General features: G+C 36.8%; 1 protein-coding gene across 15 annotated transcripts in view; it reads left to right on the top strand.

The window, feature by feature from the left end:
- WNK2 (WNK lysine deficient protein kinase 2) overlaps positions 1-23,991 on the top strand; it is a 132,561-nt gene that overhangs the window by 102,958 nt on the left and 5,612 nt on the right. The window lies entirely within an intron of this gene.

Here is a 23,991-nt window from a genome sequence, read left to right on the forward strand (position 1 = left end):
ATGTGTGCAGTCTATTTTTTGAGGGATTTAAAGTTTTATTAGCCTTTTCAAGGAATAATTCTTGGCTTTGATGATATTCTTTATTGTGTTTCATTAGTTTCTTCCTTAATTATTTTTTCCATCTTTTTTTGTTCTAGAAAGTTTGTTGAGATATACAGTTATTGATTTCCGGTTGTTCTTTTATAATACAGGCTTCAGGCTACAAAATTCCCTCTAAATGGTTTTAGCTGCAAAGGTTTTATTATGGAGCATTTTCTTTGACTTTCAGTTCCAAATGTTTTGCAGTTTCCACTATGATTTTAAATACTATAGCTATTAACCTCCTTGTGATCTTTTTATTTACTGTTTTTTAGCCCAATTCTACTATAATAGAACAAAATTTGGGTGTTTCCAGTTTACTAAAATTTTCCGGGACTGGCTTTTTGACCCAAGTTGTCAGTCCTGGCAGCTCGAAGGATGATTGAAGCCAGCCTCTTTCATTTCCTCTCACAGCCATATTCCTACTTTGAAGCTCCCTTATTTCTCTTCTGAATGATGGCAGCACTCTCCTGACAGCTACATCTCCATCAACCTGACTCCTCAAGTTTATTCTCTGTTATTCTGCAACAAAGTTGAGAATCCTTAACATGTTCCCAAGGCCCTGCAGGGTCTTGCCATGAACCCTGGGCAAGCTTGTGTCAGCTCTGCCACTTGGACCCCCCCACACTGGCTCTCAAAGCCTGTCCTGGGCTATCTCCCATCTATCAGCCCTGCTGACCCTGTTGTTCAGATGGTTGGGATTCTTGCTAAGGTTTTTCATTTCTTTATTTTTGTGATAAATCTAAATAACATAAAAGTTACCATTTTAATCATTTTTAAGTGTATAATTCAATAATGTTAAGTATCTTCACAGTGTTATACAGCCATCACTGCTATCCATGTCTAGAACATTTTCATCATCCAAAACAGAAACTATTCACTAAGGAATAACTCTTCAGTGTCCTCCTCTGGTACCTCCAGTTACCTAGTCACCATTAACTTTTATTTTACTTTCTGTTTCTATGAAGCTGATGACTCAAGTTACTTGTTATAAGTGGAATCATACAGTATTTATCATTTCCTGTTTTGCTTTCTTCACTTAATGTTTTCAAAGTACATTAGTATTATAGCATGTTTTAGAACTTCATTCTTTTTTTCCCATTTTTTTTTATTGTGGTGAAATACACATAAAATTTGTCACCTTAATAGTTTTTAAGTACCAGTTCAGTGGCAGTAACATACATAATAGTACATTACTATTGTTGTTTGCCCATCCCTACCACCCATTCCTAGAGTTTCTCACACTGCAAAGCTGGAACTCTGTGCTCACTGAGAACAACTCCCCATTTGCGCGCCTTGCCTCACCCGGCCCAGCCTCTGGCACCCACTGTTTCACCTTCTGTCTGTATGAGGCTGACTGCTGTAGCTCCTCATATATATGGAATCACACAGTAATTGTATTTTTATAATTGGCTTATTATGTCTAGCATAATGTCATCAGTGGTCATCTGTTTTGTAGCATGTATCAGAATTTCCCTTCTTAACAAGGCTGAACAATATTCCATGTGTATATGCCACATTTCATTTATTCATTCATCCAGGGACACTTGGGTTACTTCTACCTTTTAGCTACTGTGAAGAATGCCGCTACAAACATGGACATGCAGATATCTTGGGGACGGTGCTTTCAGTTCTTTGGGGTATATCACTGGATCATATGGTAATTCTACTTTCCATTTCTTGAGAAATTATCAAACTGTTTTCCGTGGTACCTGAACATTTTTATATTCCTTCCAATAATACACAGAGTTTCCAGTTTCTCCTCATTTTTACCAAAATTTCTATTTTCTGATTTTTTTAAGAATAGCCATCCTAATGGGTGTAGGGTGTGATTTCTATTTCCATAATGATTAGTGATGTTGACATATTTTTATGTGTTTATTGGCTATTTGTATATCTCCTTTGGAAAAATAACAATTTAAGTCCTTTCCCCATTTTTGTATTTATTTATTTTATTAGTACAGAGGTCTTCTATATTTTTTACACTTCTATGCCATGAATTCATAGGGAATGGGTTCCAGCAGCCCAGAGTTCTTTCAGTTGGTTCTCATACAGTGTGCATCTCTGGGTGGAGCAGCCTTTCTTGTTTTTCTGATCATTTTCCTTCACATTTTTCAGAAAGCTATCTCAGCTCTTACAGTGCTTAATGTGCTCAATACATACTTTAATTCTCTTGGCAAGAATTTTGCCCTTAATTTGTTTGTTCACAACAATGCCCACTGCATGCTGGGTGACACTGTAGACTCCTCCACTTTTGCCATGGGAACATCTGTGGGACATTCCTTTTTGAACTGTGCCCTGCCCTTGATGTCTACAATGTCAGCTTTCTTGTAGATTAGCATATAGATGGATGGCCAAAGGAACAACTCCATGTTTTCTAACAGGCCTAGAGAACATACAGTGGGTGCCTGTATTCCTTCCCTTTGTGTTAGTCATTTTGGCAAATTACTAGAAGATGTCAGTCCTGGCCAAAAAGAAGCCCTTTACCCATTTTTAAATAGCATTGTGGTTTTTCTTTTCTTCTTTTTTAATTTGTTTTTTAACCCTCACTTGAGGATATGTTTATTGATTTTAGAAAAGAGTTAGGAAGGGGTGGGGGAGAAAGAGAGAGAGATAAAGAAATATTGATGTGAGAGAGAAAAAACGTCAGTTGCCTCCCGTACTCACGCCAGCCAGGGATTGAACCTGCAACCTAGGTATGTGCCCTGACCAAGGATTGAACCTGCACCCTTTCAGTGTGGAGGATGATGCTTCAACCAAGCCACCAAGCCAGGGCTAAATAGTGTCATTTTTTGTTGCTGAGTTTTAGCAGTTGTTTATTCTGGATATATTAATGGCTTATCAGATATATAATTTGCCAGTATTTTGTGTTATTCTATGGATTGTCTTTTTACTTTGTAGATAGTGCCTTTTGATGTACAAAAGTCTTTGATTTTCATGAAGACCAATCTATGTACTTTTTTCTTCTGTTGCCTGTCTTTCGTGTTGTATCCAAGAAATCATTGCCAAATCCAATGTTGCAAAACTTCCCCTATGATTCCTTCTAAGACTTTAGTAATTTTATCTCTTATGTTCATCCCTTTAAATCATTTTGAATTAATTTTTATATATGGTATTAAGTAAGGGTTCAACTTTGTTCTTTTATGTGTATGCCCAGTTTCCCTAGCAGTATTTATAGAAAAGACTGTGTGTCCTTTCCACATTGAATGGATTTGACACCTGAATTGAAAATCATTTGACCATATGTGCAAAGGTTTATTTCTGTATTCTCTATTCTATTCCATTGCTCTATATGTCTGTCCTTTTGCCAGTATCACACTATTTTGATTCCTGTAGCTTTATTGTAAGTTTTGAAACCAGGAAGTGAGAGTTCCCCAACTTCATTTTTCTCTTTCAAGATAGTTTTGATTATTGGCCATTTCTTGAGACTTCTAATGATAGTTCTCTTTTTTGAGGGGGGGATTATTTCTTGGAAAAAAATGCCATTGAGACTTGAATAGTGATTACATTGAATCAGTATATCACCTTGGGTAGTATTGGCATATTAATAATACTAAGTCTTTCAATTCATGAACATGGGGTGCCTTTGCATTTTTTTATCTCTTCCTTAATTTCTTTTAGCCATGTTTTATAGTTTTTACTGTGTTAGTCTTTCAACTTTTAAATTTTATTCCTAAGTATTTTATTCTTTTGTATACTATTGTAAATGTAATTGTTTTCTTAATTTTCTTTTTAGATCATTCATCATTAATGTATGGAAATGCAGCTGACTTCGTACCCTGCAGCTTTGCTGAATTTATGAATTAACTATAACATGTTTTTATTTGTTTGTCTGGTAGATTTTTTAAAGGTTATCTACATATAAGATCATGTCACCTCTGAACAGAGATCATTTTACTTTTTCCTCTCCAATATGGTTGCCTTTTGTTATTTTTTTTTCTTGCCTAATATTTCTGGCTAGAACTTCCAATATTATATTGAATAGAAGTGACAAAAGCAAGGAGCCTTACTTATCTTATTCCTGATTTTACAGGAAAAGCTATCAGTCTTTTACCATTGAGTGTGATGTTCATTATGGGTTTTTAAATAAATAAATGTATATGTGTATGTATACACATATGGATGTGCATATATTTTGTGTGTGTGTATATATATATATTTGGCTTTTATCATATTGAGGAAGTTCCATTCTATTTTAGTTTGCTGAGTACTTTTATCATGAAACAATGTTAGATTTTGTCAAATGCTTTTTCTGCATTATTAATGGTATATTACATTGACTATTATATGTTAAATTATCTTTGCATTCCTTGGATAAATTCCACTTAGTTTTGGTGTATACTCCTTCTAATACATTACTGAATTTGTTCTGCTAATATTTTGTTGAGGGTTTTGGCACCATTATTCATCAGGGATATAAGTCTACAATTTTCTTGTGATGTGTTTATTTGGCTTTGGTATCAGGATAATGCTAGCCACATAGAGTGAGTTAGGAAGTGTTCCCACTCTTCAATTTTTTGGAACAGTTTGAGAAACATTGGTGTCCTTTCTTTTCTAAATGTTGATAAAATTCACTAGTGAAGTAAATTGGTTCTGGGTTTTTCTCTATTGAGAGGTTTTTGATTACTGATTCAATTTCACTATTGTTATAAGTCTCTTCAGATTTTCTGTTTTTTCTTGGGTCAGTTCTGCTAGTCAGTATGTTTAAGAAATTTTTCTATTTCATGAAAGTTTTCCAGTTTGGTAGCTAAAACTTTGTCAATTTGTTCATCTTTTCAAAGAACTAATTTGCTTTCGTTGATTTTTTTCTATTATTTTTCTGTCCTTTATTTTTGTCATGGTATACAGTTAGGATTATTGATTAAAGATCTTTCTTCTTTTTATTCATTTTTATTCTTCAAATATATTTTATTGATTATGCTATTACAGCTGTCCATATTTTTCTCCCCATTATTCCCCTTTTCCATGCAACCCCTCCCACCAGCATTCCCTACCTTAGTGTCTGTGCATCATACTTATAAGTTCTTTGACCTCTCCATTTCCTGTGCTATTCTTAACATCCCCCTGTTTTGTACCTACCATTTATGCTTCTTATTCCCTCTACCTTTTCCCCCACTCTTCCCTCTCCCTGTCTCCGCTGACAACCCTCCTTATGATCTCCACTTCTATGATTCTGTTCCTATTCTAGTTGTTTGCTTAGTTTGTTTTTGTTTTTGTTTTACATTCATTTGTTGATAGTTGTGAGTTTATTGTCATTTTACTATTCATAGTTTTGATCATCTTCTTTTTCTTATATAAGTCCCTTTAACATTTCATATCATAATTGCTTGGTGATGATGAACTGCTTTAACTTGACCTTATCTGGGAAGCACTTTATCTACCCTTCCATTCTAATTGGTAGCTTTGCTGGATAGAGTCATCTTAGATGTAGGTCCTTGCCTTTCATGACTTTGAATACTTCTTTCCAGCCCCTTCTTGCCTGTAAGATTTCTTTTGAGAAATCAGCTGATAGTCTAATGGGAACTCCTTTGTAGGTAACTGTCTCCTTTTGTCCTGCTGCTTTTAAGATTCTCTCCTCCTCTTGAATCTTGAGTAATGTAATTATGATGTGCCTTGGTGTGTGCTTCCTTGGGTCCAACTTCTTTGGGACTCTGAGCTTCCTGTACCTCTTCGAAGTCTATTTCCTTTGCCAGACTGGGGAAGTTCTCCTTCATTATTTTTTCAAATAAGTTTTCAGTTTCTTGATCTTCCTCTTCTCCTTCTGGCACCCCTCTGATTGGGATGTAGGAACATTTAAAGTTGTCCCAGAGGTTCCTAAGCCTCTCATTTTTTTTGAATTCCTGTTTCTTCATTCTGTTCTGGTTGAATGTTTCTTTCTTTCTTCTCCAAACTATTGATTTGAGTCCCAGTTTCCTTCGCATAACTGTTGATTCCCTGTACATTTTCCTTTATTTTGCTTTTCACAGCCTTCACTTTTTCCTCCATTTTGCAACTATACTCAACCATTTCTGTGAGCATCCTGATTACCAGTGTTTTGAACTCTACATCTGATAGGTTGGCTGTCTCTTCATTGCTTAGTTCTGTTTTTGGAGTTTTGATCTGTTCTTTCATTTGGGCCATATTTTTATTTTTGTCAGGGCATGCCTGTTACATAGTAAGAAGTGGAGCCTTAACTATTTGCCAGGGCAGGGCAACCCAGGTTGCTGTGTTGTGGCACTGTATGTGGAGGTGGGGTCAGAGAGGGAACAATGCCACTTGATGAGCTCTGGGTCGACTTTCAGTCACTTCCCATGCTACCCACAAGCAAATTGGGCCCTTCTGGTGCTGATCGCATGGTAGAGGGGTTTGTGTATGTTCTAGGGCCCTTGGGTCTCTCCAGTGAACTCTCCTGTGAGGCTGGGAGCTACTCCCATTGCCGTAACCCTCACAGGATTTTTCAGTCATAGGTTTTGAGGCTTTATTCCAACCCCACACTGAGATCCTGAGTTGTGTGATCTGTCTTGCTCTCCAGTTGTTCCTCCCAGTTTATCTGCTCACAAATGTGGGACCGCCGGCTCCACTAGCCACCACCTTCCCTGGTCATCCAGCTGCCGTTCCTCCAACCACTGCCTTGCCATGAGTCCTTTCTTCCCTGGCTGCCCATCTCCACTGCTCCTACCGGTCTGGATGAATGTTTCTTTATCTCCTTGGTTATCAGACTTCCATGCAGTTCAATTTTCTGGCAGTTTTGGTTATTTTTTATTTTAAATTTATTGTCATCCTTCTTTTGGCTGTGTAAGGAGGCAAAATGTATCTGCCTACACCTCCATCTTGGCCAGAAGTCTAACTCTCTCCATATTTCTTCTTTTTCAACATAGGCATTTACAGCTACAAATTTCCCTCTAAGAACTTCTTTATCTCATAAATATAGATGTGTTATCTTTTCCTTTTCATTTGCCCCATAGTATTTTCTAATTTCCTTGTAATTACTTGTTTGACCCTTTGGTTAAAGTGTGTTGTTTCATTTTGTATGTAAGTAAATCTTGTAGTAGCTTTCTTTTTGTTACTTATTTCTAATTTCATTCGTTGTGTTACAAAAGATACTTTGTATGATTTTAAACTTTTAAAATGTGACTTGTTTTATGGCCTAAGGTAAGGCCTATTCTGAAGAATGTTCCATGTGGTCATTAAGAGAAAGTAAATTTTGCTGAGGTAGTTTGGAATATCTTGTGAAGTTATTAGGGTTAATTGACTTATGGTAATGTTCAGGCCCTCTCCTTCCTTATTGATCTGTCTGGTTGTTTTATTCTTAATTGAGAGTGATGTATTGAAGTCTGCCACTGTTAGTGTAGAATTGTCTATTTTTCTCTTTAGTTTTCTCTCTGTATCGTATAAGTTGGAGCTCTGTTGTTAGCTGCATATAAATTTATATACCTTGATGGGTCAAACCTTTTATCAATATACACTGTTTTTCTTTGTCTCTTGTAATCTTTTTTGACTCAAAATCTATTTTGTCTGATAATAAAATAGCCACCCAGCTCTCTTTCTCCATCCTTTCATTTTCTACCTGTTTGTGTCTTTGTATCTAAAAGGAGTATCTTACAGATAAGTGTATAGATCAACCAAACTTTATTCATTCTGCCAATTTCTGTTTATTAAGTAGAGAGTTTAATTCACTTATATTTGAAGAAATTATAGATAGGAAAGGAATTCTGCCATCTATGTTTTCTACATCTTATAGATTTTTATTCCTCAATTCTTCATTATCATTTTAAAAAATATTTGACTTTTTTTTCTAGTGTATAATTTTGATTTCTTTTTCTTCACTTTTCTATGTGTATATGGGTTACCTTGGAGATTAGAATTAACATCTTAAATTTGTGACAACCTGTTTTGACTAATAACTGTTTCTAATAGTATGTAAACCCTCTGCTCCTATTCATCTCCATCCTGCTGCCTTCGTATTGTTTTGTCAGATTGAATTTTTGAATATGTGCTCAGTAGCACAGATTTATAATTATTATTTGCCTTTGACTTTTAAATTACATATGAGAAACAAAGAATTAAAACCAAAAGTATAATATATTTACCTATTCAGTTATCTTCTTTATTTCTTCATATGGCTCTGAGTTACTGCTTATTATCTTTTCATTTTAGCCTGAGGGCCCCCTTTAGCATTTCTTGAGGGCCTATCTTTTAGTAAAAACCTCTTTTAGTTTTTGTTTACCCAAGAGTCTTAATTTCTCTTTAAAAATTTTAAAGAGTCTTAAATTCTTTTTAAAATTTTTTGTTGTAATTTTTCAATACCATTTTAAATGGTAATTTTTTCATTACCATTTATTCACCTTATACCCTCCTCCACATCCACCCATGCCCCTTCCTGCAATCACCACACTGTTGACCATGTCCAAGAGTCCTGTTCCCTTTTGCTTGATCCCTCCACCCACTAACTGCGTCCCACCCAGAGCTGCCACCCTGCTCTCTGAGTCTGTCTCTATTTTGCTTGTTAGTTCAGTTCATTCATTAGATTCCACATACGAGTGAAATATGGTATTTATCTTTCTCTGACTTGCATATTTCACTTAGTATAATGTTCTCCAGATCCATCCATGCTGTCACAAAGGGTAAAATATTCTTCTTTTTGATAACTGAGTAGTATTCTATTGTATGAATGTAGCATAGTTGTTTTATCCACTTATCTACTGAGGACACTTGGGCTACTTCCAAATCTTGGCTAAGATTTGGTAAGTAATGCTGCAATGAACATAGGGGTGCTTATATTCTTTTAAACTACTGTCTCAGGTTATTTCAAATAAATTCCCAGAAATGGAATCACTCAGTCATAAGGAAGTTCCATTTTTAATTTTCTGAGGAAACTCCATACTACTTTCCACAGTGGCTGCACCAGTCTGCATTCCCACCAGCAGTACAAAACTATTCCCCTTTCTTCACATCCTTGCCAGCACTTGTTTTTGTTGATTCATTGATGACAGCCATTCTGACAGGTGTGAGGTAATATCTCATTGTGGTTTCCTGAGGGGATATATCAGAAAAAATATTGCTATAAACAGTGTCCAAGATTTTACTGCCTATGTTTTCTCCTAGGATTTTTATGATTTGGGGTTTAACACTTAAGATTTTAATCCATTTTTAATTTATTATTGTGTGTGGCATAAAAGGGTGTCTAGTTTCATTTTTTTGTATGAATCTGTCCACTTTTCCCAACACCATTTATTGAATAAACTATCTTTAGCCCATTGTATATGCTTGCTTCCTCTGTCAAATATTAATTGACTTTAAGTGTGTGGATTTATTTCTGGGTTGTCTGTTCTGTCCATTGATCTATGTGTCTGTTTTTGTGCCAGTAACATTTTTTAAAAGATTTTGTTTATTTATTTTTAGAGAGGGGAAGGGAGAGAGAAAGAAAGGGAGAGAAACATCAGTGTGCAGTTGCCTCTCACACACCCCCGACCAAGGACCTTTCCTACAACCCAGGCAAGTGCCCCAGACTGGGAATTGAACTGGTGACCCTTTGGTTTGCAGGCTGGAGCTCAATCCACTGAGCCATATCAGTCAGGGCCCATGCTGTTTTGATTATTGTGGCCTTATAATACAGTTTGATATTAGGTAGCATGAGTCAGCCAACTTTGTTCTTCTTTCTCACAATCACTGTTGCTGTTTAGGGTCTTTTGTGGTTCCATATAAATTTTTGAAATATTGGTCTAGTTCTGTGAAATACATCATTGGTATCTTGATAGGAATTGCATTGGATCTAAGATTGCTTTGGGTAGTATGGACATTTTAATGATATAAATTCTTCCTGTCCATGAACATGGTATATGCTTCCACTTATTTGTATCTTCTTCAGTTTCTTTCTTCAGTGTCTCAAAATTTTTTGAGTATAGATTTTTACATCGTTGGTTAGATTTATTCCTAGGTATTTTACTCTTTTTGGAGCAATTGTGAATGGGATTATTTTCTTAATTTCCCTTTCTGATAGTTAATTATTGGAATATAAAAAGTGCAACTGATTTCTAGATACTAACTTTGTATCCTGCTACTTTACTGAATTCGTTTACCAGTTCTAGTAATTTCTAATATTCCTTTTGGGGTTCTTTTTGCATGTCATCTGCAAATAATGACAGTTTTGCTTCTCCTTTCCAATTTGGATACCTTTTATTTCTTCTTCTTGTCTAATTGCTGTGGCTAGGTCCTCCAGTACTATATTTAGTAACAGAGCAAAAGTGAGACCACTTGTAATTTTTGCCCACTGAGTATGATGTTCACAGTGGGTTTGTTGTATTATAGCCCTTATTATATTTCGGTATGTTCCCTTTATTCACACATTGTGGAGAGTTTTTATCATTAACAGATATGTTGGATTTTATCAAATGCTTTTCTGCTTTTATTTATATCATCATGTGATTTTTCTTCATTTTGTTTATGTGGTATATCACATTTATTGATCTGTGAGTCTTATACGAACCTTGCATCTCTGGAATAAATCCCACTTGATCATGGTGTATGGTGTTTTTGATGTATTGCTGTATTTATTTCACTAATATTTTGTTGAGGATTTTAGCATTTCTGTTCATCAGGTATATTGGCATATAATTTCCTTTTTGTTAGTCTCCTTTTTTATTTTTATTTTTTAAATTATTTTATTGTTGTTCCAGTATAGTTGTCTACATTTACCCCCCACCACTACCCTCCATACCCTACCATCCCCATCTCCTTCCCTTGCTTCTACCCACCCGCCCTGGTTTTGTTCGTGTGTCCTTTATAGTTGTTCCTGAAAACGCTTCCCACCTTCCCCTCCATTATCCCCTCCCACCTCCCCTCTGGTTACTGTCAGATTGTTCTTCATTTCAATGTCTCTGGTTATATTTTGCTTCCTTCTTTGTTTTGTTGATTAGGTTCCACTTAAAAGTGAGATAATATGGTATTTGTCCCTCATCATCTGGCTTATTTCATTTAACATAATGCTCTCCAGTTCCATCCATGCTGTTAAAAAGGGTAGGAGTTCCTTTCTTTCCTTCTGCTACATAGTGTCCCATAATGTAAATGTACCATAGTTTTTTGATCCATTCATTTACTGGTGGGCACTGAGGTTGCTTCCAGCACTTGGCTGTTGTGAATTGTGCTACTAGGAACATTGGGGTGCATAGGTTCTTCTGTATTGATGTTTCAGTGTTCTTAGAATATAATCCTAGCGGTGGAATTGACATCAAAAGGCAGTTCCATTGTTAGTTTTCTGAGGAAATTCCATACTGTTTTCCAAAGTGGTTGCACCAGTCTGCATTCCCACCAACAGTGAACTAGGGTTCCCTTTTCTACACAACCTCTTCAACACTTACTTGTTGATTTGTTTATGATGACCATTCTCACTGGTGTGAAGTGGTATCTCATTGTGGTTTCAATTTGCATCTCTCTGATAGCTAGTGATGCTGAGCATCCTTTCATATGTCTCTGGGGCTTCTGTATGTCCTCCTTGGAGAACTGTCTGTTCAGGTCTTTTGCTCATTTTTTAAATTGGATTGTTTGTCTTCCTGGAGTGGAGTCATGTGAGTTCTTTATATATTTTGGAGATCAAACCCTCGTCCAAAGTATCACTGGCAAATACGTTTTCCCATACAGTTAGTTCTCTTTTCATTTTAATGATGTTTTATTTAGCTGTGAAGAAGCTTTTTAATTTGATGAGGTCCCATTTGTTTATTCTTTCCTTTGTATCCCTTGCTTTAAGGGATCTATCAGTGAAGATATTGCTGCCTGGAATGTCTGAGATTCCTGCCAATGTTTCTCTCTATGACTTTTATATTTAAGTCTTTTATCCATCTTGAATTTATTTTGTGTATGGTGTAAGTTGGTGATCAAGTTTCTCTTTTTTTGGGTATAGTTGTCCAGATATCCCAACACCATTTTTTAAAGAGGCTATTTTACTCCATTTTATACTTCTGCCCTCTTTGTCAAATATTAATTGACCATAGAGACTTGGGTTTATTTCTGGGCTCTCTATTCTGTCCATTGCTCTAGGTATCTGTTCTTGTGCCAGTACCATGCTGTTTTGATTACCAGTGGCCTTGTAATACCATTTGATATCAGATATTGTGATCCCTCCTACTTTGTTCTTTCTCAAAATTGCTGCAGCTATTCAGGGTCATCTGTGGTTCCATGTATATTTTTGAAATATTTGTTCTATATCTTTGAAATATGTCACCGGTACTTTAAAAGGGATTGCATTGAATCTGTAAATTGCTTTGGGTAATATGGACATTTTGATGATGTTAATTCTTCCAATTTGAGAGCATGGTACATGCTTCCACTTGTTTGTGTCTTCCTTAATTTTGTTCTTCAATGTTGTGTAGTTTTCAGACTGCAGGTCTTTTACCCCCTTAGTTATGTTTAATCCTAGGTACTTGATTTTTCTTGTTACTATATCAAATGTGATTTTTTTCCTGATTTCTGTTTCTGATATTTTATTGTTGGTGGACTAAAATGCCTTTGATTTCTGAATATTGACTTTGTATCCCACTGTTTTGCCAAATTCACTTATTAGGTCAAGTAGTTTTTTGGTGAAGTCTGTAGGATTTTCTATGTACACTATCATGTCATCTGCAAACAGTGACAGTTTTGCTTCCCCCTTTCGAATTTGGATGCCTTTTATTTCTGTTCCTGGTCTGATTGCTATGGCTAGAACTTCTAATACTATGTTGAATAGGAGCGGTGAAAGTGGATATCCTTGTCTAGTTCCTAATCTTAGTGGGAAAGCTTTTAGTTTTTGCCCATTGAGTATGATGTTGGCTATAGATCTCTCATATATGGCTTTTGTTATGTTGAGGAATGCTCCCTCTATTCCCACTTTGGTGAGTGTTTTTATCATAAACGGGTGCTGTACCTTATCAAATGTTTTTTCTGCAGCTATTGATATGATCATGTGGTTTTTGTCTTTCCTTTTGTTTATGTGATGTAGTACATTTATTGATTTGCGAATATTGTACCATCCTTGCATCCCTGGGATGAATCCCACTTGGTCATGATCTTTTTAATGTATTGCTTGATGTGGTTTGCCAATATTTTGTTGAGGATTTTAGCATTTGTGTTAATCAGTGATATTGACCTGAAGTGTTCTTTCTTGTTATGTATTTATTTGGTTTGGGGATTAGGATGATGCTGGCTTCATAAAAAGAGTTTGGGAGTCTTCTGTCTTCTTGGATTTTTTGGAATAGTCTGTGAAGGATGAGGTCTTCCTTAATGCTTTGTAAAATTCTCCTGTGAAATCTCTAGGCCAGGGCTTTTGTGTGTCTGGAGTTTTTTGATTACTGCTTCAATTTCATCTGCTGTTATTGGTCTGCTCAGGCTTTCTGCCTCTTCATTGAGTTTTGGAAGATTATATTTTTCTAGAAATTTGTCTATTTCACCCAGGTTTTCAAATTTCTTGGCATATGGTTCTTCATAATAATTTCTTACAGTCCTTTGTATTTCTGTGGTATCGGTTTTAATTTGTGATTCTTTCATTTCTGATTGTGTTTATTTGGATCATCTCTTTCTTTCTTGATGAGTCTGCTTAAATGCTTGTCAATTTTATATATCTTTTCAAAGAACTAGCTGCTGAATTCATTGATCCTTAGAATTATGCTTTTAGTCTCTATATATCATTTAATTCTTCTCTGATCTTGGTTATTTCCTTCCTTCTACTTTCCCTGGATTGTCTTCGTTGTTGTAAGTGTAGGGTTAGGTCATTTATTTGAAATGTTTCTATCTTTTTTAGGTAGGCCTGTATCACTATGAACTCCCCTCTCAGGACTTCCTTCACTGTGTCCCATAACTTTTGGTTTGTTGTGGGTTCATTTTCATTTGTTTCCAAAAGCTTTTCATTTCTTCCTTAATCTCATTCTTGACTCATTCATTGTTTAATTGAATGCTATTCAATCTCCATGAGTTTGAGTGTTTTTGAGTTTTTTCTCTTAGGTTTGGTTTCTAGTTTTGGTCCCTTGTGGTCAGAGAAAATGCTTGAAATGATTTCAATTTTCTTGAGTTTTTGAAGCTTGTTTTGTGTCCTATTATGTGGTCTATCTTTGGAAATATTCCATATGCATTTGAAAAGAATGTGTATTTTGCTTCTTTGGGAGGAAAGGCTCTCTATATATTAGTCAGGTGCATTTGATCTAGGATATTGTTCAATGCTACAATAGCTTTATTGATATTTTGTGTGGAAGATCTAACCATTTTTGACAATCCTTACAATTTTTGACAATTGTAAGGATTTTTACAATCCTTGGAGTGTTATAATCCCCTACTTTTATTGTGTTGCTGTCAATATCTTTCTTGAAGTCCTCCAAGATTTTCTTTATGTATTTGGGTGCTTCTATGTTGGGTGCATATATTTTTATAATATTTATGTCTTCTTGATGGATTCTTCCCTTGAATGACCTTGAAGTGACCTTCCGGGTCTGAATTTATGACCCTTTATCTGAAGTCTATTTTGTCTGATATGAGTATTGCTAACCCGGCTTTTTTTTTCTGTCCATTTGCTTGGAAAATTTGTTTCCAGCCCTTCACTTTCAGTCTGTGTAGATCTTTTGTCCTGAGATTGGTCTCTTGTAGGCAGCACATGTGTGCGTGATGATTTCTTATACATTCAGCTGCTCTGTGTCTTTTAATTGGAGCATTTAATCGATTTACTTTTAAGGTTATTATTGATAGGTACTTAAACATTTCCACTTTTTCGTATCTGTGTTCCTCTGTCTCTCACTCTTTTTTTTCCCTTTTCTTAAAGCAGACCCTTTAGTAACTCTTGCAGAGCTGGTTTGGAGGAGGTGTATTCTTTGAGGCTTCTTTTATCTGGGAAACTCCTTATTTGGCCTTCCATTTTAATTGGGAACATTGCTAGATAGAGGAGTCTTGGTTGCAGGCCTTTGGTTTTCATTGCTTGGAATATTTCTTGCCAATCTTTTCCAGCTTGGAGCATTTCCATTGAGAAGTCAGTTGCTAGCCTTATTGGGGCTCCCTTGTATGTTACTTCCTCTTTCTCCCTTGCTGCCTTTAAAAATCCCTTTTCATCTTGGAATTTTGCCAATTTAATTATATGTCTTGGAGTGGGCCTCTTTGGATTCCTCTTGATTGGGACTCTCTCTGTTTCCTGGATTTGTGTGACTTTTTTTCCTCATCAGATTAGGGAAGTTTTTCATCATTACTTTTTCAAACATATTTTCTATCCCTTGCTCCTCTTCTCCTTCTGGTATCCCTGTTATACAGATATTATTACGTTTCATGTTGTCTTGCAGTTCTCTTAACACCTCTTTGTTCTTTCTCAGTCTTTTTTCCTTTTCTTGCTCTTTCTGGGTGTTTTTTTCTACCTTGTCCTCCAGCTTGCTGACTCAATCCTTTGTTTCATCTAGCCTTCTTTTGATTCCTTCTACAGTGTTCTTCAGTTCAGAAATTGTATTCTTCATTTCCTCTTGGCCCTTGTTGATAGTATCTATTCTTTTTTTCATGTTGATACAGTTAGTAGTGAGTTCATTGTAGTTTTCCTGCAGTTTTGGTAATTCTCTGTGAGCTCATTGAGCTTGCCGATAAACATTGCTTTTAACTCAGTGTCTAATAGTTGACTTGCCTCTATTTCATTTAGCATTCTTTCTGAGGTTTCCTCTTTTCCTTTCATTTGGGGTTTGTTTATTTGTCTTCCCATTATTTGTGAGACTCTTCTTGTTAGCCTCTGCTTCTTAAATTGATCTGTTCTGCCTCCCTATGTTTGTGGTGTGAACTTCTATGGTAGTATACCTGTGGTTTTCAGTGTTGCCATCTCCTTGATCTCCTGACCTTGCTGGTCTTGGGCTGTCATTTATCTTGGCTCTCTGGATGTATTTGGGTTGATTGTTGTTGGGTCTTTCTTTGGTGAGTCCATCCCTCTATGTGGTTAACTGAGGGTCACTCCACCCACCACATCTTCTATGCTGTTGTTATGCAGGTGTTGACCGGTTGTATCGAGGCTGGTTCTCTTGTCCATCTGAGGTTTGTTTGTTTGTTTCACTATCTTTATTTATTTTTCTTGAGGAAGGAAGGCCGGGAGAAAGAGAGGGAGAGAAACATCAATATGTGGTTGCCTCTCACGCCCTTTACTGGGGACCTAGCCTGTAACCCAGGCACATGCCCCGACTGGGAATCGAACCGGTCACCCTTTGATTCACAGACCAACACTCAACCACTGAGCCACACCAGTCAGGGCAAGTTTTTGAGGCTTCTCTCTAGCTGTTGTTGTTTGTTTTGGGTAATTTCTCTACCATTTAGTTGTACTTCCAGATTCGTCCTGGGTGGAGGTTAGTGTGGCTTCCACTCACTCCTTCATCATCTTCCTTAATAAAGGAAGGTCTGTTGGTGGTTGCTTTGTTGGGGGGGTTCTCTCTTCTAGCAGGTATACTGGTGTTCACAGCCCCTACCTAGTCTTTTGTGTGATCAGTTGGAAGGGGAAGGCAAAATGGCTTAAGACAGCAGGAGTGTATTCTATGGGATTTAAAGTACCAGCACATAAAGAAGAGATAGATCCTTTGGATACGTATAGTGTTAACCCAGATATTTCACCCAACTAGGCACTTTTTAGAAAGGTTGGAAAAAAGATAAGAGTCTTCTTGGAGGAAAGATTGTGAGTTGAATCTAGAAAACAGTTAGCTTGTGTGAGGTCAGATTATGAGATACAGTGAGAGTAAAGGATAGAAAGTAGGTGTAGCGTGCAAGAGAATAAAGTTAACTACAACAATAATAAAGTTCTGGAAGGCAGTGAGCTTGGCTAAAATCCAGGAAGGGTGCTGTGTAGTATTTGCAATTGTATGGAACAACAATTATTTATAATAATACTGGAATCATGATCATATGACAGAATCTATGTGATCTGAATAACAAGAATAAGAAATACATGACCTAGAGTAATATGATATTGGAACACAAGTGAAATAAAATAAGGAAAATTAAAAATACACTATGAAAGAGAGAACAAGGAAAACCAGTCAAATAATGCAATTAAACGTTCTAAATGAAGAAAACTAAACAGAAAGAAATTAAATTTTAAAATACTCTTAAAATAAACGAATTAAAAATAATGAAAAACTAACAATAATACAAATAAACAATAACTTGCAAGTTCTTTGGAATAACAAAGTGAAGTTTGTCTCAGTTTCTTAGTTGTTGGGATTATCCCTCTTTGGGTCTGACTCAGATCCTTTCTCAGCTCCAGGTCTTAATTGTCTCACTTGTGGAGGGAGGAATAAAAGGAAAGGCAGGGGTGGGGTGGGGTGGTGGGGAAGCCCCCTGCTGGCTTTAAGCATTCCAAGTGAATTCTGCTGGTCTTCCTGGCTGCAGCAGGCTGAGGGAGTTTGGGTTTCGCTTTTCTTTCTTCCTGTGGTTATCATAGATGGGGGCAAGGTATGGGCTGCAGTCTTCACAGTTGCCCCATCTGCAACTCAGTTCCTCGGTTCACTGCTGGGCCCCCAGTGCCCTTCTGCACCAGGTCTGCACCTTCAGTTCACCAGTTGTGCTGTCCTTGAGGTGCACCATTCACAGGCAACTCACACACCACCTTCCTGCTCTTTGGTGTCTTGGGTGCTAGGCACTCTCAAAGTCTCTTCAGGGTAGTACAACTCCCCCAGTGAGTTAAGTCTTTCTGGGGATTTCTGATTCCCTGAGCCCTGCTGCTCTCCTCTGCGGGTGGGTTGGTTGGGGAGGTGGGTGGGAGGCCTCCTTTCTCTTAACATGCCAGCCTGTAATGTCTTTATCTGATTTTGGAATTAGGACAATGCTGGCCTTGTAAAGTGAGCTTGGGTGTCTTCCCTCCATTTGAATATTTTTGGACTCAGTTCACAAGGACAGGTATTAGTTCTCCTAGGAATGTTTGGTAAAATTCACCTGTGAAGCCCACTGGTCTAGGGCATTTGTTTGTTGGGAGTTTTGTGATTACTCCTTCAATTCCACTAGGTGTAATCTGTCTATTCAGATTATCTGATTCTTCCTGATTTAGTTTTGGAAGATAGTATGTTTGCAGGAATTTATCCAGCTTGTCCGATTTGTTGCCATATAGTAGTTTTATGATATCTTCTTACATTCTTTGGTATTTTTTGGTGCCAGTTGTTATACCTCCTCTTTAATTTCTAATTTTATTTATTTGGGTCCCTCTCTTTTTTCCTTGATGAGTCTGGTTAAAGGTTTGTTGATCTTGTTTCTCTTTTCAAAGTACTAGATCTTGGTTGCATTGATATCTTGTATTGTTTTTTAAGACTATTTCATTTATTTCTGCTCTGATCTTATTATTTCCTTTCTTCTATTCACTTCTTTGTTGTTTGTTGTTCTTTTTCAAATTTTGTAAGTGTAATGTTAGATTTTTTTATCTAAGATTTTTCTTCTTTCTTGAGGTAGTCCTGTAATGCTCTGAATTTCCCTCTTAGGACTGCTTTCTCTGTGTCCTATAAGTTTGGGGTGTTTTGTTCTCATTCTCTTTGTTGCAAGGTATCTTTGATTTCTTCCTTGATGTTTTTATTAATCCATTCATTGTTTAATATGTTAATTAGCTTACACATCATTGTGTATTTTTCCAGTTTTCTCATGATTGATTTCTAGTTTCATAGCATTATGGTCAGAGGGGATATGATTTCAGTCATTTTAAATTTATTAAGATTGGTTTTGTGTCCTAACATGAAGTCTATCCTAGAAAATGTTCCACGTGCACTTGAAAAGAATGTGTATTCTGCTGCTTTGGGATGAAATGCTCTGTAAATATCAATTAAATCCATTTGATCTCATGTGTCATTTAAGGTAACTGCCCCTGTTGATTTTTTGTCAGGAAGATTTATCCATTGACATCAGTGGGGTGTCATCGCCTACTCTTACTGTATTTCTGTCAATCTCTCCTTTTATGTCCCTCAAGATTTGCTTTACATATTCAGGTGCTCCTGTGTTAGTTGTATAAATGTTTACTAGGGTTATATCCTCTTGTTGGATTGTTCCCTTTATCAATATTTAGTGTCTTTGTCACTTACTATAGCCTTGGTTTTTAAGTCTCTTTTGTCAGATATAAGTATTGCTACACCAGCTTTTTTTCCCTTTTTCTATTTGCATGAAATATCTTTTTCCATCTCTGTATTTTAGGACTATATATTTTTCATTCTGAGGTCGGTCTCTTGGAGACAGCATATATATGGGTCTTTTTTTTCTTCTTCTTAAAGCAAGCCCTTTCACCTTTGTTGCAATACTGGTTTGGTGGTAACAGACTCCTTTAGCTTTTGGGGATGGGGGGAGGTTCTGGGAATCTCACTATTTGTCCTCAATTTTAAATGATAGCCTCGGTTGTAAGTCCTTGGTTTTCATCATCTTGAATATTTCACGCCAGTCCATTCCAGTCTGAAATGTTATGTTGAGAAATCAGATGATAGCCTAATGGAAGCTCCCTTGTATATAACTAACATATTTTCTCTTGCAGCTTTTAAGATTCTCTCCTTGTTTTTAAGCTTTGCTATTCTTATGATGATGTGTTTTGGTGTGGGCCTCTTTAGGTCCATCTTGTTTGGGATCTCTGCACTTCCCAGAATTGTGTGTCTTTTTCCTTCACCAAGTTAGGGAAGTTTTCAGTCATTATTTCTTCAAATAGGTTCTCAATCCCTTGCTCATTCTCTTCTCCTTCTGGTATTTCTTTGGTGTGCCTATTGTTATGCTTCATGTTGTCCAAAGGTTCTTAAACTCTCCTCATCTTTTAAAATTCTTTTTTCTTTTTGCTGCTCTGCCTGGGTGTTTTTTTTCTCCCTTGTTATCTGAATCTCAGATTTAATCCTTTGCTTCATTTAACCAGCTGTTTATTCCTCACTGTGCATTATTTGTTTCAGTTGTTGCATACTTTATTTCCAACTGGTCCTTTCTTCTGGTTTCTCTTTTTTCATGCTTTGAGCATCCTTATAATCATTATAATCATTACTCTATAATGATTATCCTTATAATGATTATCCTTATAATCATTACTCTATAATGATTATCCTTATAATCATTACTCTAAGCTCTCTATCTGATAAATTTTCAGCGTCCATTTCATTTAGTTCTTCACCTGGAAAATTCTCTTCTTTTGTGTAGGACCTGGTTTTTTTTGTTAGTTTATTTGTTTGTTTGTTTGTCTTCCCATTTTGGCTGCCTCTTTGTGTATGATTCTATGTATTAGATCTGGAAAGACTGGTGCAGCCCTATGTCAATAACTGCCTGTGGATGGTGCTGGACAACGTTTGGAGCTATAAGCGAGATATAGCTTATGGCTCCCTCTGCTGGGCTTTGGTGTGTGCAGAAAGAAACAAGTGACACATCAAGGGCGGCTTTTACCAGCACCAGTTCTGGGGGAGGGTCAGCTAAAGTCTCAGAGCCCCCAGAGGTCTGCCTTCCTCTGCAGCCTTTCTGGTAGGTTTAATCACTGAAATAGTCTCCAGCTGTGCTCCTCAGCAGCCCAGCTAAGCACCACTGTGTGGGGCTAGAGGGATTCCTATGTGTGCAGCTATTGCTTCCCCGCAGCTGATGCTGCATGGAGAAAAGGGCTGTGCCTGAGAAAGATGGCATCTGCAGCATGGGGAATGAACAAGCACAAGGATACTGATGGCTGACCCTCAGCTCTCTCCACAGTGCCAATATCCGCAGACTTTTCTCTCATGGCTCTATTACACTCTGCCCTTCCTCTGCAGGGGTCCAGAGTAAGTGGCTGCAAATAAGATTTGTGTGTTGGTTCTTGCAGAGGCTCTGTGCATCTCCAGCCATCTCCCTGGTGAACAGAAACTCCACTGCTTTTCACAGGCAGTGTTATTTCACTTCTTTTCCCAGTTCTGGCGCTCCTGGCTGAGGAGCCCAGGTTGGGGTTTAGACCCTACAATTCTCAGGGGGACTCCCCTGGCCACTGAAATGCCCTTCTGGAACTTCAGCTGTTCTCTTTGGGAGCTCAGCCAGCTCTCGCCCCTCCATACTTCCTACCACTCTCATTGTGGTGACATGGTTTCTTCTCTGAAATACGTTCTCAGAAATAAGGCTTCGCTGTAGCTAGTGTTCAGTTGGTTATTCAGGATGATTATTCTATAATTTAGTTGTAGTCCCAGCTTCTACATATTCTGCTGCCATCTTGGATCGTCATTCTTGAATGATTATTTCATTAGATGTAGAATTCTTGATTGAGAGCCTTTTTCTTCTGTATTTCAAGTATTTCTTCTGCCCTATCTCTTTCTCTTCTCCCCCTTAGATGTCCATAAAGCATAAATTGGACCACTTAACAGTATCCCATAGAGCCCTCTGTACTCTTTTTTTCATTCTTTTTTTTCTGCTCCCCAGACTTGGTAATTTCAATTGTATGATTTTAAGTTTGCTATTTATTTATTTTGCCTGCTCATATCTGCTGTTGATCCCCTGTAGTGGAGCTTTAAATTTCAGCTTTTATATTTTAACTCTAATATTTCCATTTTGTTCCTTTTATAATTTCTGTCTCTTCATCGATATTCTCATGTTGTTCATCTATCACTTTCCAGATTTCCTGTTTGCCCATTGTCTCCTTTTGCTCTTTAAGCATATTTTAAGACAACTGGTTTGAGGTCTTTGTTTAGTAAGTCCAAAGTCCATTTCAGTTCATTATTTTTTTCCTTTGTGGGGTCATGCTTTCCTTATTGTTTGTATGATTTGTGATTTTTTTTTGAAAACTGGACATTTGAATATTATAAATAACTTTGGAAATCAAATTCTCTTTTTCCTTAGTATTTGACAGTTTTGTTTGTTGAAGGCTTAGCTTGTGTTCAGCCATTGTTTTGACTGAGATTTTCTTGAACACCAGGAGCTTACTTTGCCTAAGACTGTACTTCTTGCTTCCACCAAGACTAATAGTGAATACTTAGGGTCTTCTCAGGTCTTTTCTGAATATGTATCCTGCTCTGGGCATGCACATGGCTTTCTAAATTAAATCCCCCCAGTACATAGCACTTTTCTGTCTTGGCTTTAGGCAGTTTATGTACGTCTCAAATATAATCTTTGGCCCTGGGCAACTGTGGATTTTTTTATTGCCATACAAGGTGTTTTAGCAATACAAGATACCTTTCTGCCCTTAGAGAGTTCCAGGTTTGGTCAGGCAGTCCTAATTTGTGAACCCTTGTCAATCCTTCAGGTGGCTTCCAGACAGATTAGGACAGACATACAAAGTAATTTGTGAATAAGATCTCTGTTCTCTTGACAACCCTGGGCCAGGCTACCACACTGGGAATGTAGGCTGCCTTCTTGAAGACCTCTATAAAGGCAGGGAAGGGGTGGGCCAATAGCCAGTGAAAATACCACAGTACTTTTTAAAATTTTTTAAATTTGCCTTTTTCTTCTACTTGATTGCTATAAACCATTAATTGTTTTCTAGAGTTCTGATAAAGTTAGTTCTGACAGTTTCTAGTTGTTTTTTCAAAGTTTCTTGCCTGCTCTTAATGGGTTTGTCTGTGTTTGTACATATTTTGTCAGTTATAAAGAAGAATTTTTAGCCCTGGCTGGCATAGCTCAGTGGATTGAGCATGGGCTACGAACCAAAGTGTCGCAGGTTCAGTTCCCAGCCAGGGTACATGCCTAGGTTGCAGGCCGTAACCCCCAGCAACCGCACATTGATGTTTCTCTCTCCTCTCTCTCTCTATCTCCCTCCCTTCCCTCTCTAAAAATAAATAAATAAAATCTTAAATTTAAAAATTCTTCTTTTTTTTTATCATTACAGTTGTGGATTTGAGTATTTCTTATTATAGTTTTGTTGATTTTTGCCTTATACATTTTGAATCTATGTTATTAGTTATATTCAAATTTAGATTTACCATGTCTGACTTGTGAGTTGAACTTTTAACATTATCATGTATCTCTGTTGTAAATTTTTCCCTTAAATCCACTTTGTGTAAAATTGTTATAACTATACTAGGTTATATTGGATTATCATTTGCATAGTGTATGCTTTCACATTATTTACTTTCAGCCTCTCTATATCCTTATATTTTAAATGTGTCTCATGTAAACAGCACATAATTTGGGTCTGTTTCATTTTTTCTGGTTTTTAAATGATTTCATTCCCTTACATTTAATGTAAATTATTAAGGTCTGTTTTTTTCTTGCCCATTTTCTAGATACTACAACGACCATAAAACACTTTACCTGCATTTACTTTACTTATGGCACTTATTTTTTAAATTATAAATGGACTTCCAATCCCACAACACATTTTGTTATACAGTCAGTATTCATTCATTTGCATATTTACCAATTGTGACATTTCATTTCTTCTTGCCTCTGATCTTCCATTTGGAATCATTCAGCATGTCCTTTAATTGTGTACCAGTGACTGCTTTTTCAGGTTTGGTCTAAAAGTATCATTGTTTTATCACCATTCTTGGAGGATGTTTTCAATTGGTATAGGATTCTAGGTTACCAGTTATTTACATGTGTTGGCATGTTCATTCCATTGCCCTTCTTTTTGTTGGAAGTAAGCTACCAATCTGTTTGTTGTTCCTTTAAAGATAATACATCCTTCTTTTCTGGCTTCTAATAGTTTCATTTTCAGACAATTTATTATGTGGTACCTAAGAATATAAATAAATTTTTGTCTTACCTAGACTTCATAGGGCTTCGTGACTCCAGGGTTGATTTTTTTTCAATCAAATTTGGATTTTTTTTCTTTGTCTCTTCCCATACTGCTCCTGCTCCACTCTCCTCCCCTCCCCTCCCCCTGAGACTTCAGTCCACATGAGAGGTCTCTTACCCTGTTCTTGATCTCTTACATATTTTTCTCCTCTTTTGTCTCTTGATACTTTATTCCAGATATTTCCTTTAAATCTTATTTCACAGAACTTTTCCTTTGTGTCTAAACTGCTATTAAATCTGTGCATTAAGTTTTAATTTCAGGTATTATATTTTTCAGTTGGAAACTTCATA

The sequence above is a fragment of the Phyllostomus discolor genome, chromosome 3 (assembly GCF_004126475.2).
Source record: "Phyllostomus discolor isolate MPI-MPIP mPhyDis1 chromosome 3, mPhyDis1.pri.v3, whole genome shotgun sequence".
NCBI classification, from domain to species: Eukaryota; Metazoa; Chordata; class Mammalia; order Chiroptera; family Phyllostomidae; genus Phyllostomus; species Phyllostomus discolor.